The 16,489-nt window shown below is 48.9% G+C and overlaps 1 protein-coding gene and 1 long non-coding RNA gene across 2 annotated transcripts in view; both read left to right on the top strand.

The window, feature by feature from the left end:
- On the top strand, positions 1-12,808 carry LOC120879690. Its single transcript, XR_005724856.1, has 3 exons — positions 1-72; positions 11,494-11,796; positions 12,510-12,808. It is a non-coding gene; the product is annotated as an uncharacterized LOC120879690 (long non-coding RNA).
- Positions 1-16,489, top strand: part of KCNIP1 (potassium voltage-gated channel interacting protein 1) — a 413,346-nt gene that overhangs the window by 34,404 nt on the left and 362,453 nt on the right. The window lies entirely within an intron of this gene.

Genomic DNA, 16,489 nt, shown 5'->3' with positions numbered 1-16,489 from the left:
TCCCAGAATCTACTGGGCAAAAGGTTTCAAACCACAGACAGCAAATCTGAGAAGCCAGGAAAGACCATCTCGGTATATTTGGAGACATTTCTTCTTCACTTAATCTTTCTGGGCTGGCAGAGAAGTCTGGGATGGGAAATGAGTTTCTTTTTGCCGAAGGAGGGGAGGGAGGAGGAGTGGAAGCTCTAAGGGGTGGGGCTTGTCAGCAGCTGGAGGGGCTGGCATTTCCAACCCGCCCAGCAGCCAAAACCCTCAGCCTTTGACAACTGTGTACTGTGTGACCCCAGGCAGGTCACGATGCCTCTCTGAGCCTCTGGGGGTTTTTTAACCTTACTTTGTACAGAGCAGTGATGAGAGTTAGAAATGGTGGAGATTTGGGGCAGGAAAAGAGAAACTCACCTTTTAAAGACCAACCAAGGAGAAGCGGGGAGCAGTGAGAGCTTCACGGCTGTTTCCAGCCGGCCAGCTTTAAGAAGAGCCTGCTTGGCCCAGTGACCTCCCGGTGGTCAAACTGTACAGTTTGGGCGCATGGGCAGAGATTTGTTCCCATCAATAGAAGAGACAAGTGAGAAATAACATTTGAAGGCAAAAACATACTTCTCTCTACTCTTTTATCCTTAAAGTGCTTGTTGGAAGGATTAAAAAGCAGCGACAAAAATAAACACGAGCATAGGGCCTTCCCTAAGTATCAGGCATGATCCTAGCATCTCTGTCCCTCACTTTACGCAATGGTCAGTTGAAGAAACTGAATCTGAAGCTCAGAGGCCTTAAATTGCTCTTCCACGGTTAGCTGCTCTAAGTGCGGGCTGCACATATGCATGCATGCGTGTGCGTGCTCAGTTGCATCCGACTGTTCGCAACCCCATGGACTGTAGCCCGCCAGGCTCCTCTGTCCATGAGATTCTCCAGGCAATAATACTGGAGTGGGCTGCCATTTCCTATTCCAGGGGACCTCCCCGACTCAGGGACAGAACCCGGTCTCTTGCATTGGCAGGCGGACTCTTCACCACTGAGCCACGTGGGGAGTCCCCACGTGCGGGAGCCAGAGTCAAAGCTGGTCCTGCCAGATTACAGAGCCGGGGCTCTCTCTGCTGAGCCTGGTGCTGCTTTAAGACCTGACAACTCACCTCTGTTGTACAGACACCCGCCACTTGATATTTTAGAGCTCCTGGGGAGGTGGGCACAGCTCAGCCCTGCCAACTGTAAGAGTTCTAGCCCCTCCTCACTTCTGCCTCTGTTGCTATGAGACAACCAGCCTATCGGGCCATAAAACGAGAGCAGTGCTCAGGCCCCTAAACTCTCCCCAGCAGTGAGCTCCCTTCCCCCACCCCTTTTCGTAATTGAATCCTATTAACAGGAGAGTAAATCGTCTGTTTAATGGGCACCATAGCCAAGGGGGTGTCTAAAGGCCTCAGACCTTGCAGATGCAGCGTTGGCAGTGAAGGACATGGCCCAGAATGAATCCCAGAGGGGTGATTTTCCAGGATGGTCCTGGCCCACGCAGGAGCCAGAAGATTCCTGCTTGTGATCTAGTGCAAAAATGCTGATCCTTCTTTTTCCTTTGGGGGAGAAACCCTCAGTACAACAGACAGCCTTTTAAAAAGTACGGCTAAAGGGCTACATGCTTGTAACTGACTAAAGGTATTAAGAGGTATTAAGAGTTACACATTTGGACTTTATAAGCAAACACAAGCCTTCTTCCCAAGTATTCTCCCCTTGGAAGATGGGAACAGACAGGGGCTGGTATATCTTTCTGCTGCATCGAAGCAAACTCTTGCCAAAATGCTTTGACATGCCTCTCTCTTGAGGGTATGTGGGTGGAAAGCCTGCTCCCTGGCTGGCTGTGGGGTTTGTGTGGCAGATGATTGTAGGTGGAAGGAAGGAAACAATGATTTACACTGATAAAGACTGGTGCTCTGCGTTGGCACAGAGGGTTAGAGATCACAAAACTGCTTGCCTGACTTCAACCTTCCAAAAACCCCATAAAGTAATAAGCACTGCAGGCTCACAGTCATATTCAGGGAGAGCTCGTCCTACCCCTTTTCTAGAGGGGAGGGTGGTCACTGAGGTTCAGAGACGTTAAATATACTGCCAAAGGCAAGCATTGGCCTCTCTGGGCCTCAGTTGGTCCACCTCTAGAATGGAGATATGTATGGTGAGTCCCTCAGTGGTTTTTGAGGAATAAGAGATCATCTAAGCTGCCTGATGTGCAACGTGGCAGATTGCGTTTTCCCAGGATGGTACACCAACGCACATCCCATCCCGTGCACTCTGCTCTGAGCGTGCCATGAACACACCTCCATCAAGAGGGTGCTTCTTTGTCCTCTCCCCTTCAATCTGGCAAAGATTGTAACTGCCTTGCCAACAGAATGTGCTGGAAGTGATACTGTGATTCCCAAGATTAAGTGGTAAACAGGGGGGCAGGTTTCACTGGACGCTCTCTCTCGACACTCTTCTTCTCGGTGAAGAAGCCAAGAGGCCACGTTTAGGTGTTCCAGCTGACAGCCCAACTCATTTCTTGGCCAGCGGACAGCACCTCCCAAATGTGCATGTGAAGGAGCCTGCAGACGACTCCAGCCCCCAGACTTCAAGTCCCCCAGCTGAGGCCTCGGACATCACCCACCCCTCCTGTACCCTCTAGGAATTCCCCATCCACAAAATACATGAGCACATTAAATGGTTGCTTTATGCCCCTATGTTTTGAGAAGACTTGTAATGCAGCCATAATAACTGGAACAAGTTGGCAGTGACTTGGAAAGGGAACTGTTATTGTTCCTGGTGATGGTGGTGTTACAGAACCAAGAATTTGAAAGCCTGACATGGTTGCGTGACGTGTGCAGGGGAGATTTAGAAATCCTCTGTAAACTCTTCTATGAAGTTACTCACTGCTGCACAAGAAGAGTGGAAGGGCAGCAGTATAGGAAAGCATTTACATTCATCAAGCATCTACTATGTGCCAGGACAGATCCACATTCGGATGCAAACATACACACATGCACATACATACACATATATGCACAAACACATGTGCACACACAGTCACACTCAGGCAGGAATGCGGGAGAGGGTGGCCTTTCCCCTCTCCAGGGGATCTTCCCAACCCAGGGATCGAACCCAGGTCTCCTGCATTGCAGGCAGATTCTTTAGCAGCTGAGCCACAAGGGAAGCCCAAGAATACTGGGGTGGGTAGCCTTTCCCTTCTCCAGTGGATCTTCCCGACCCAGGAATCAAACCAGGGTCTCCTGCATTGCAGGCGGATTCTTTACCACCTGAGCTCTCGGGAATCACATATAAGCATACACATATTTAATACACACATATGTGCATGCACGCACATACTTAATATACACACATGCAAGGAACACATATACATGTGCACACAATACGCTTGTACACATGCTCACATACAACATACACACATTGGCAAGCACCTGCACGCGCCCTCTGTCGTGTCTGACTCTTTACGACTCCATGGTCTGTAGCCCACCAGGCTCCTCTGTCCACGGTATTTTTCTTGGCAAGAATACTGGAGTGGGTTGCCATCTCCTCCTCCAGGGGATCTTCCTGACCCAGGGATCGAACCCAGGTATCCCACATTGCAGGTGGATTCTTTACAGTCTGATCCACCTGGGAAGCCCCATATGCAAACACATTCATGTATATATACACACACAAACATATGTACATATATATGCACATGTGCAGGGCCTTCCCTGGTGGCTCGGACGGCAAAGAATCTGCCTGCAATGTAGGAGACCTAGGTTTGATCCCTGGGTCAGGAAGAGCCCCTGGAGAAGGAAATGGCAACCCATTCCAGTATTCCTGCCTGAGAAATCCCACGGACAGAGGCGCCTGGCGCGTGACAAGTTGGATACAACTGAGCGACTAGGATGCACATGTGCAACTGTGCGCTCATACGTGTGTACACACACACATACCCGTATGCACACGCATGCACACACATGCATATAGACAGGCACAGGCGCGCACGCACGTACATTTACACCTGTATGCGTATACACACGCACACACACACTTTCCTCTGGGCAGTCCTCACAGGAGGCCCTCTCATCTCGCTTGCCCAAGGGCACTCCCCCAGCACATGAGGTGATGCCGCCGGATGTGCTCCTGGCTCCACAACCCGGCCTTGACCCCACAGCTCCCCCCACGCTCCCTCGGGGACCAGCGTTTCTTCATGACCTCTGCTTCAGGGCTCTACAGACCCCTTCTCCTCCATCTGTAGCCCTTTCTGGATTGTGCATCCGCTCACATATTTAAACCCGTTTGAATCAATATCTATTCCCTGCCGCCACTTGGAATAATAAGCCCCATAAATCAAACTGGCAACCCGTGTCCCGAGCCCCTGCTGAGGGTGTGTCACTGGCTGAGTGCTACGGAGGAGGGGGCGAGTGACTCTCAGCCCTGGCTAAGCCTCTCGCTCACAAATATTTGAGGACCTGCTGCGCAGAGGTTCTGGATCTGACCCTGTGCTGAGGTGGTCAGACTGAGCCCCTCCCCGGTGGGGGAGCAAGGAGGGGGGTGGTTTAGCACTGCGAAAAATCACCGCAGAAAAGAAAAAAATGATATATTTTAAGGGAGAGAGAATAATGAGGAGCAGAAGAAATCACAACAAAAGATTTTTCTATGGAGCTGAGAAGACAAAGTACAAACCCAGGACGATTAAGGGCTAGAATTCAAATCAACTGACAAGGCGAGTCCCGAGGGGAACAGGACAGGTGAGTGAAAGTACACCGCGCTCCTTTTTCTTCTGAGTCTTCCAGCGACGTTTGCCCCTCGCCTCACTGTTCTTGTTTAGAGACAAGGTGTTCTAGCCTGCATCGTTGTAAGCAGTTTGCGGAGCTCCGTGAAACAAGGAGGAGCCTTCATGAAGAGCCCTGCCGTCTGTCTGAGCAGTAAGGTGTGGGAAGGGTTATGCCGTTGTCTTTCTGTAAAATCACCTAAGCTCTCCATGGACAAGATGGATAACACAGAGGGGCAGGAGGAAGATAAGGCATAGAGATAAGCCCGCCACACCCCTCGCCAGGCGGAGGAACTGCTGGTGCAAGGAGGCAGCGCGCCTTCTTTCAGACGCTCATAGAAGGACGCAGGCGCTCTCCCTCCGCGGGGCACGGCCCCCCTGCCCCCACCTGCTGCTGGACTCTCCCTTCCTGAGGCTCCCAGTCCGCTGTCCTCACCTCACCTCCTGTGCCCTTAGCCACGCCCCTCACCTCTGGTGCCGGGTCAGCGCTCTGATTCAGCACAGGCAGAGCGCTGCCTGCACCTCCTCCACAGCGCTTCCTCTCTCTGAACTTCACGTTTATTCATGTGCCTTCGCCTTTGACACGCCTCCCCATGGGGATGTAAGCTCTCTGAGACCCAGGGCAAGAATGCTTCCTATGCACTGTCACATCTCTAACACTCAAGTAAATAGAGAATCTTGGGGTTTTTCTGTTGTTTATTTGGCTTAAAAAAAAAAAAACCCTTACTTTAAAAAGTTGGTTTTACCATCTTAGCCATTTTTTAGTGTACAGTTCAGTAGAGTTAACTATATTGGTATGGCCATAAAACAGACCTCTATAACTTTTTCATCTTGGAAAATTGAAATGTTGTTGTTGTTCAGTTGCTCAGTTGTGTCTGACGCTTTGCAACCCCATGGACTGCAGCACACCAGGCTTCCCTGTCCTTCCCCATCTCCCAGAATTTGCTCAAACTCAGGTCCACTGAGTCAGCGATGCCATCCAACCATCTCACCGTCTGCCCCTCCTTCTCCTCCTGTCCTCAGTCTTTCCCAGAATCAGTGTCTTTTCCAGTGAGTCCTCTCCTTGGCATCAACTGAAACGTGATGCCCATTAAACAACCCCCACTCTCTGGCTCCCCCAGGTCAGGGCAACCACCATTCTACTTTCTGTTTCTATGAATGTGATTCCTTTAGATAGTTCATCTAAACAGAATCATATAGTAATTGTCCTTTTGTGTCTGGCTTATTTCATTTAGCATAATGTCCTCAAGTTTCTTTTATATTGTAGCATCGATGAGAAAAAAAAAATCTTGCTTTTCACTATGGCACAATATTATAATCATTTTACCATACCATAGGACTTTTTAAAAAAGGTTGTACAGTATTCCATTGAATGAGTAAACCATAATATGTTTAACTATGCCTTTGTTGGATGTTTAGAAATGGTGCCTGTTTGTTTGCCTGTTTGATGGAACTCAGAGTCGCCCTCTGCTGGTCCGCAGATGTATTTCACCTTAACCCAAAGTGGCAGCGTCATTTTTCCTAAACTGATAGGTACAGAGGAGGCTGGATCTATAAGGACACAGTTTAGGAATCAGAACTTGGGGAGAGAGAAGAGAGAGCCGTAGAAGTGGAAGATGGCAGCCGGTTGTGAGTTTCCTAGCCCTGCCTCAGCCTGATTCAAGACTGCGAGGGGGAGGGGAAGAGAGAGAGGTAGATGTAGGCGGATGGAGCTCTTTTTATGCCATAATTTGTGTGACTCAGGCTCTGGAGTGATGAGAACAGAGGGCTCGGAGTGACTCAGTGGCCCTCTGGAAAGGGAATCTGCATCGTTGCTGAAAGCAGCTGCAGCAGAGGCAGGACCCGAGACTCCAGGTCCAGCCAGAGTCCCCCCGCAAGGCAGGGCCCTGGGGTGCTGAGCCTCTGTCAGCCAGTTGTTAAACTGCAGGAAGCTGGTCACCGGCCCTGGTGGGGGTATTTCTCCCATGGAGGTCTACAAACACTACAAATCAGGGCTTTTGCTTTTTGGAGAGCTGGTTTCCCAGCACACCACTTCAGAGGAGGTTGGGAGATTTGAGGAGGTTTTAGGGACTAGAGAATATGCAGTACCCTGGGGCCAAGGTGGGCTGGGGCAGGGCAAGGGGAGCTGTGCCAACATCAGAAATAGAGTTCCCTTGAGAAGGGCTGCCTCCAACTGGAGACCCTTAAGGGGGCAGCTAGGGAATGAAGAGTTGACCTCACTGTCCAGAGACTGGTCTTCTGAGCTTCACAGCCCCTCTAAGCTGAATCCAGTTGGTAGAGGAGATACAGCCCTTTGGTCAGCTTCCAGGGCACGGAACAGTCTGGAGAAGAGTGGGAGTCGGTCTGGGGGTCACATGGGAGGGTGCAAGGCTGTCTCCCTTAGGTGGCTTTTGGGCAGAAGAAGAGCAAGCAGGTTGAAGCAGAGTGCTTGAGCACATGCGGGGCCCGCTGAAAACCCCAGAAATGCCTGTCTGAAAGCTGTGGGAGTGGGGCCTCTGAGCTGAAACTTCAGTATCTCACAGTGAGTGCTGCTCATTTGCACCCTCTGGGTGATGAGATCTCACTTAGTATTCTTTGTGTATGATTTCTTTCCCACTTCCATTTCCCTAGGATAAAGACCAGGCCTCCAAGCAAAAATTCTAGAGCAAAGGGTTTCTACATTTTTAAAGATTTTGATATTTATGGTATTCTTTTTTCCAGACCATTTTTACCAATTGATAAATGTGTATACATCAGCATGACTGATTGCACGCGTTTTCACCAGTACTTGGCACTATTAAATTTAGCAATAGTTGCCTCTCGGCTAGGTGAAAAATCTTTAGTCCCAGTTTTAATTTGCTTTGCTTAAATGACCAGCAAAGTTGAACTGTTCTTTGCATGCTTATTGGAAATGAAAAGTTTATTTGTCCCAAATTTCCTTTTCTAAAGACTTAAAAGGAAAGAACTTGTGAAAGCAGTTAGCACAGCACCCAGCACATAACGGGCTCCTGTCACTGTCTGTTTACAGTTCACACCTTCCCAGTCACCGATGGGGCATCCATGGCTTTTCCACTGAGTGTGGTCAGGGTGAACGGGATGTCTGGACTTTTCTTCTGGCAAGATTCAGGGCCTCACTCTGCATCAGCTGTTCTCAGTGACACCTGTCAGGACGGAGCCCAAAGACTGAATGATATTCTCTCACCCAGTCTTCTGCCCCCTGCATGGTAGAGGTTTCGAGGCTGTAAACAGATTATTCCCACCTCTTTGCTGAGTCATAGATTGTCAGAACCTCCAAGGGCCCTTAGAAACCATCTAGGCCATCAGCTTTCTGCGTGTGTAAGGCTTTCCATTTGCAAACTAGTGGAGGCAAACTAGATTTTAGAGAATCTGATACAGAAAGATGAAAATAGAAGCAATCAAGGTCCAGCATCCTGTAAAAGAAGTCACTGTTCAAAATATTGGTGTATGCTAGCCTATAGGCTGCAGTCCATGGGGTCGCTGAGGGTCGGACACGACTGAGCGACTTCACTTTCACTTTTCACTTTCCTGCATTGGAGAAGGAAATGGCAACCCGCTCCAGTGTTCTTGCCTGGAGAATCCCAGGGACGGGGGAGCCTGGCGGGCTGCTGTCTATGGGGTTGCACAGAGTCGGACACGACTGAAGTGACTTAGCAGTAGTAGTAGTAGTAGCCTATAGATAGATGCAAATGCTTCCAAAAAATAAATTTACGCACACACTGTATAACTTTAAATAAGTTCTGCTTGTTTTAAATAGAAACATTTTCCCTTTTATGTAATATTTTACAAAATGATGTTGCATGTGTATAACTGTTCATCATGCAGATATGCCATAAAGTGTTTATTTTCTTATTAGGAGAAATTTAAACTAATTTCAAGATTTTGTCGCTATTTGCTAATTCTCCAAAGATGATCTTTGAACTTTAATCTTTGCTTATTTCTCTGATTCTTCTGAAAGATTTCTAAAAGCAGGGATCAGGGTCAAAGAATATTAGGCTTTTAAGATCCTCTCTTTTTCTGGAAGCGTAGGATCCAATACAATTCAAACTTCCCTTCTATTGCTAAGATATATGGACTCAGAGAGGTGAAGCGACTTACCCAAAGCCACACAACTTTGATGGAGCAGGAATTGGAACTTTCTCTACAGCCTCTGGTAAATATCAGAACCTAGCCTGGAGCCCAGGCCTCCTCACTCCCAAGCTGTGAGCTCACCTTACTCCTTTACTATACGTTATTTCTCTACCCATAAAGAGCACTAACACATGTCAGACACTGAGCTGAGTACCTGAAATCTAGTATCTCATTTGATCCTGACCCTACAAAGTAAGTATTGTCATTACCCTCCTTTTATAGATGGGGACACTGAGGCAGAGACGGTGTCTGAAACAAGCGGAGACCTACATGTCGGAGGTCACAGTGCTGGCAATCAGCAGAGCCTCCTGGCTGAGCAGCTCGGCCCGATCAAACTTTCTGTGATGACGGAAATATTCTACAAATTGCAGTCATCCGATGCAATTGAGTTGTGGGACTAAGTTTTTAAAATTTTATTTCATTGTAAAGAATTTAAATTTAAATAGCTACACCTGATGGATGCTACCTTACTGGACAGACATTTCCAGAGCCGTAAGCTTCTGGCCCGGAGAAGGCAATGGCACCCCACTCCAGTCGTCTTGCCTGGTTAATCCATGGACGGAGGAGCCTGGTGGGCTGCAGTCCATGGGGTCGCCAAGAGTCGGACACGACTGAGCGACTTCACTTTCACTTTTCACTCTCATGCACTGGAGAAGGAAATGGCAACCCACTCCAGTGTTCTTGCCTGGGGAATCCCAGGGACGGGGGAGCCTGGTGGGCTGCCGTCTATGGGGTGGCACAGAGTCGGACACGACTGAAGCGACTTAGCAGCAGCAGCAGCAGCAGCAAGCTTCTGGCCTCCCCGCTCAGTCTACATTACCTTTTTTGCTGCCTCACGCTAATCCTACGAGAGGTCTCCTGAACTCCTCTGGACCTCGGCCTGGGGAGGGATTCAAGGTGGCCTTCCTGAAGGCCCGGGGATCACACCCCTACTGCCTGAGGCTGGTTTTCAGTCTGCCCCAGGAGCTGCTTCCACAGGCATTTAAAAAGAGACTCTGCAGAGAAAGAAAGGCTTCTTCATTTTTTGGTTACACCTTAATGAAAATGCCTGCTCCCAGGTCTGCATTTAATCTCAGTACCAATACCGTTATGAGCGAGAAGCTTCTCCCAGCATTAACAATACAGATGTGAACTCTGCCTGCTCTCAGAGGACACAAGCTTCCAGAAGACCCTGTCTCTAAGGAGGGAACTGTGGAGGCGTTATGGGCTGATTCTCGTCTTGTCACCATTTTCTGGGTGCTTCTTCATGCTGGGCCCTCTGCTAAGCCCTGGGCATATCTCACTATATTGGTTTCCTCGGGTTGTTATAACACATGACTACAAACTGGGTGGGTGGCTTAAAGCTGCAGAAATTTATTCTCTCCCAGTTCTAGAGGCTAGAAATCCAAAATCAAAGGGCCAGCAGGGCCCTATTCCCTAGGAACGAGGGAGGAAAGGGACAGGCCGAGCTGACTCCATCTTGAAAAAGAAGGAAACTCCATCTTGCACTTTCAGTGAGCTTTGGGCTGTGTGCCTGGTAGCCATGGCGATAACATACCCACGGCCGAACTGGCCTCCCTGACTGATAAACACCAGATTCCATACCAAGATTTCCTGTCACCAAAAAGAATGAGATAATCCCCTATGTAGTCAGTCACCCTTGTAATCTGTATGGCACCCACTGGTGTAGGCGACAGTGTATACCCAGCTGACCCTTCTGATTATGAATCATGGCTGGAACCCGATTGTATCTCCCTTTAACACTTTCCAGGCTAGGTTTAAGGAGTCTGGGGATGTGGGCTTGAGCAGTACACTTAAGGTATATAAGGTTTTCACGGAAGTCGGTCGGGGGCCCTGGCTAAGGAGGAAGCTGCCTCGGACCCACGGTGTCATAAACTGCATTCCGCTATCCACGCTGTCCTTCTAAGTGAGTGTTTCCTGGAGCATTTGGCCGTAACAAGAAGGCACCGTGGAGGAATCTGTTCTTTGCCTCTTCCAGCTGCTCCAGGCTTTCCTTGGTTTGTGGCTATCTCGCTCCAATCTCTGCCTCTTATCTTCACATGACCATCTCCTCTTCTATCTGTGGCTTATAAAACTCTCCTGCTTTATAAAGACAGTCATCAGGACTTCCCCGGTGGCCCAGTGGTTAAGAATTCGCCTTGCAACGCAGAGGACTTGGGTTGGAAAACTAAGATCTCACATGCCGTGGGGGAGCTAAGCCCCCGCACCACAACGGGGCTTAAGATCGATCCAAAGCAGTCTAATAAATAATAAATATTATTAAAAAAATAAAGGCAGTCATCAATGGATTTAGGGCCCACACATGTAACAGGTAATCCAGGATGACCTCAATATCCTGAAGTACAACTACAGAGACCCTTTTGCCTCATAGGCCACATTCCCAGTATCCTAGGGTTTGGACATAGATATATCACTGCAGGGCAGGAGTAATATTCAAGCCATTACATTCATTTTATTTAATCTATTGAACAACCCCAAGACAGAGGTAGTCAGGATAAATTAACTGCTGCAACAGCCTCAAGATTTTAATGGCTTTTACCAATAACAGTACATTTTTTATTGGAAAGCCCAACATGTGTGCTACTGATTGTATGGCTCTTCCATAGGTGTGTTGAAACCCAATGTAGGAGGCTGCAAATAAGAAAAGAGTTTATATGGTGGTTCTTCTGGTCTAGTCCGGGCTTGGCTGATGCTAACATCACTCGTGTTACCTGATGTCAGTACCCCCCTGGAAGGCCTCTCTATAGCCCACTTAGTTGGCTCTCCCCTTAGTTGGCTGGCTATCAGCTGCGGTGACAGGGGATGACTGTGACATGCGTTTCTTAGTGGATTTGATGAGTCTTTTCTCATGGTGCTGGTTCCAAGAGCAATGGGAAACGCAGAAGCTGCAGGTATTCTCAAGGCCCAGGGTGAGTGCTTGTGCTGTCTCATTTATTCCATATTCTATTAGTCCAAGCTCATCAAAGAGCAGCCCAGATTCAAGGAGGAATTCCACAGACAGGGGAGCCTGGTGGACAGCAGTCCATGGGGTCGCAGAGGCAGACACAGCTGAGCAGCCACGTCTCCACGGCCTGCTGGCGCTGTGCGAGGCCCGTGTCTTCTCATGGCCTCCAAGGTCCTGCACGGGCTGGCCCAAGTTCAGTTTTCCCATGTTACTCCCCACTGCCTACCAGGCCCCCCCTCCCACTAAACTGAAGTCTGCTCAGCTCCTCCAGAGCCCTGCTGGTGAAGCCAGCATCTACGCTACTATCTGTAGTCATGCTCACCTCCTCTCATCCCTTCAAGCACCCACTTAAGAACTACCTCCTCCAGGAAGACTTCTCCTACCACTCCCCAGAAAGGAGGGGAACCCTCCTCTGGGCTCTCACAGAGCCCACATTTCCTCTTCCACAGCACCCCGGCCTGGGCTGAAACTGCTGGCTGCGTTGTCTCCATTACAGACTGAGACATGTGGAGTCTTGCTCCCTGCACTGTTGGATGCTGTAGGGAAAGCCTGTTCTAAGCACATCCGATTCTCCCCCTGTTATGATGGGGTGCCAGGTGGGACCCAGTCCTGGGAGGGAGACACGGCCCTTCAATGGGCTCCAGGACCCACCCCTTTCTGCCTCTGTCTTCCACTCAGCCTCTCCTGCCCAGATTGTGAGACCCGCTTCCAGGCTGCCTCCTCCCAGTTCTCTTTGGCTTCCCCCAATCTGAAGCAGCTTTCTCCTCCAACCAATGATTCACAGAGACTCTTCTGAAGAGCAACAGTCCTGCATAAAATGGTTCCTTGGTCGGAAGTTTTGGGAAAAGCTGTCTAATAACCTATTTCTTTGATTTCCACCTACTAATGCCTTGGAAATGAGCACCTGCCTTACAAATGTGAAAAATTTTATTCTCTGGGAAAGTTATTATGGAATAAATGGGGCATCTTACAACTGATGACATCTCATAATGAAGGAAATGTGATGTAGAGCGTGTCATGCAGGTTAAGAAAGTAAAGTTCCTGACAAGTCCTGCAGCCAAGAAACAAATTATCATCACTGGGTCCCATGCTTCACAAATGGAAACCGACTCTTGAATATTTTTTAAAAGATATGGTAACACTTTAACAAACTACACTTCTATAAAATGCATTTTGGAAAGAATTTCCCCAGATATTTTTCATTTATGGAAATTTTAGGATTTACCTTGTGTTGTTTCTCTGATCATTTCACATTTGCTAATCTTGCCTTCTTGCTGAGATCACACACAATCTTCAAAGAAATCACTCATAAAAGTAGTGATGACCCAAAATTACACTGTCGCTCAGCATACTGCCTCATCCTCAGCAAGGCAGTGAAGAGCGACCATCAGCAGGAGGGAGGTACCCCTTCAAAGGCAAGGGCTTTGTTGAATCACCACTTGTTCAGCTGCATAACTTAAGGCAAGTTCCTTAATCATTCTGACCCTTGGTTTTCCCATCTGTAAACTGGAAGAACAGTTTCTAGCTTCTAGGGTAGATTAGGGGAGAAAATACAGGGAAAGCTCTTGCAACCACTCAAGAGATAAGAGCTCAGATGCTAGCTGCTGCCGTCATTTTGTTGTTATCGTCGTCTTGAAATCCCCCAGTAGCTAGCAGTGGACGGTATTAACTGGAGGAGGAAATTGTTAGATGAAAGATGGTTACTGGGTGACGGAAGGAGATTAGAATTATTAGCCGGCACACAGCAGCTTATGGAAGAGTCACCAGCTGGTGGGGCTTCCGTGGAATAGACGGCCACTGCAGAGGGGCATGAGTCACTTGCTGTGAGCTCACTCGTTATTCTTCTAGGCATCTGCAGGGCACAGCCAGACCCTCATCTATAACCTGCTCTCGCCCAAAGCTGAAAGAATGAGCTCTTTGTCATGCAACACAATAGGATCAAGTGTGTGAGCAGAATTATTTTGTGCCCAAACTCCAAGAGTACAGGAGGCCCTGGCAAAACCACATTTGTGATGACCCCAGGCCTGCCATGGGGACCAACCAAGGAAAAAGCAGTAAAATTCCAAATGTTTTGGTTTGGTTTGCTGATTAGTATTGGGGCAAAGGAAAATTTGTAATTTCTCTCTCTTTTTAATTGGAGTATAATTGCTTCACAATGTTGGGATAGTTTCTGCTGTGCCATAATGGGGCTCAGCTTTTGTGTACATACGATCCCTCCCTCCTGAGCCTCCGGTTCACCGCCCCCATCCCGCCCCTCTAGGTCATCATAGACCACTGAGCTGAGCTCCCTGTGCTGTACAGCAGCTCCCGCTAGCTAGCTGTTCCACACTTGGTGGTGTACCTTCATATCCATGCTACACTCTCGATTCGTCCCAGCCTCTCCTTCCCTCACTCTGTCCACAAGTCTTTTCCCTACATCTGTGCCTCTATTTCTGCCCTGCAAATAGGTCCATCTGTACCGGAAATATTGTACTGTCGCTGCCCCCGGCTTCTTGAAGAATGCATTCACCGCTCTCACCACAGCTCTTGTCAAAAAGCCTCCACTGAGAGAGAGAAGCAGACTAAAGCTCTGCTCAGCCTGTGGGGCTCTGTGTGAGAATTGTAAATAAAGATGAAGGCGATATGGGGAGAGTCTGGCTGCTCTGAAACGTTCACTCCGGAACATCTGGGCTCCAGAAGGCGAGTGAGCCTGGTCTCTAACAGTGCACCCTGCCCTGGATGCACAGGTAAAGGTTGGCAGAGGGGGCCCCAAGGGGTGGCTGGTGAGGCGAGAAGGTTTTGAGGCATGAGCTACCCGCACAGCCAAAGAGGGAGAGGCGCAGAGCGGGGAGAGCCTGTGTTCTAGGCAGCCAGCAATCATGACTCTTTCTGCTCATCTTTAGACTCAGCGCTGTTGCTAACACACCCAGGTCGCCCAGGTCAGGTGAGAGGCAGGTCATACACCCTAGTCCATCTGCTACTCAAGACCATGCCATTCCTTTTCCACCATGTCATCTCCTGGAGGTGACATCTCAAACCAGATGGCATTATTCAGTGACCCCCTTGGTAGGGAGCAGGTTCCTAGCCCATACAAATCCTTATGGAGACTCTCTGAGGACCTGCCTTCAGGATCTTGAGACCCCAATGGGTCATCCTTAGGATTTAGAATCTAGGTCCTCAAGGCATACATCAATTTCCCTGCCCCACTGTTCATAGCAAACCTGCAAGATTAAGCCAGTCTCCATCCCCTTAAATCCCCACCCACTCTGTTCTCAGCTCCAGTGACTTGGGGATAACAGAGCCCTGGGACTGAGCTGGGCAGGGCAGAGACGTGCAGCTGTTATGCACACAGACGCCAGACCCGTCTCTGCCACCAGAGCCACCGGGGGGGGCAGAGGTGGGTGGGTTACGCCCTGAGCAAGGCATAACCCAGCCTGGGGGACACGGGGGCTGGCACTCAGTGCTCCTGTCACCAACCTGTGGTCACTGGGCCCCTACCCAGAGAACAATAGGTCTTACATCATTTCTAGAAAAGACCCACGTGTGCCGCCATGGCTGTCTGCTGCCAGGAGCTAGGTTATTTGGCCGAGCTTCATTCCCTCATTGTGCCTCAATATTTTCATCTGAAACATGGAAAAAATAACATACTTCTCAGAGGTAAGCAGGTTGTTGTGACAGTTTGAGCGGTGGATACCTGCAGAGCATTTGGAATAGTGTCTAACGCACAGGAAATGTTCAAAGACATGCGGGAAGTATCAAAGGATTAGCCATAGTACCTGACCAGCATTTTTGAAAGACAGTTTTGCTGAAGGCCAAGACTCCATGACATTATCCAATTCTACAGTTTTTGTTCTAAGTTCCAGTATACCCACCAGAAATCCAGAAAGACCACAAGCAGGTCCAAGAGCCCTGCCTGCCAGCCGCCCCAAGCAGGTCCCCCGAGTCCTTCACATAGGGCACTGCCGAAAGCACAGGTGCACCAGCGTGTCCTTCCCACACCCTGAGACGGAAAAGGAAATCTGGCTCTTTTTCTTTTTAGCTCATCTTCTGTTTTGGACCAATGAACAGAAAGGCACTTTAATAGCCCTGTGGAAAGGGAACTGGCATTGTTTCCCCAGGCCGCTCTCTCAGCCCAGAGGTCAGATGGGATTAATAAGGATGCTATAAATGCAAGCAGTAGCCCATATCTCTGTGGGCAAAGTGTTCTGATTTGAGAGGAAGGGAGAAAAATTAAAACGGGAAAATATATGTTGTTTAAATGAAAATAGAAAGGAAGAACCTAATGGAATCTAAAGGAGTCTGAGAAATTCCGTTGGCAGGATACTGAGGTTGGCTCAACACAGCTCCACAAAGGTGCCTGGTGGCTGGTGACCTGGGGCCCCAAATGCAATCGTGTTCAGCTTCCCAGTTGGCCTCATTCCTCTTCAAACTCCTGTCCATGGGCTTTAGTGCTGCTGTTCGGGGATGATAGATAATTGTATTTATCAGGCTTTCTCTCAAGGCAAATGTATATGGCCACCCACCCAAAAAATGTGTATATATATATATATATTGGCCACATCACTCGGCATGTGGCTCTTAGTTCCCAGACCAGGGATCGTGGACACTGCATTTGGAGTCTTAACCACTGGACTGCCAGGGAAGTCCCCAACAAGTGTTAATGAAGTATCTTCTCTGTG

The sequence above is a fragment of the Oryx dammah genome, unplaced genomic scaffold (genome assembly GCF_014754425.2).
Source record: "Oryx dammah isolate SB20612 unplaced genomic scaffold, SCBI_Odam_1.1 HiC_scaffold_20, whole genome shotgun sequence".
NCBI classification, from domain to species: Eukaryota; Metazoa; Chordata; class Mammalia; order Artiodactyla; family Bovidae; genus Oryx; species Oryx dammah.
This window is presented reverse-complemented; position numbering and strand designations above follow the sequence as displayed.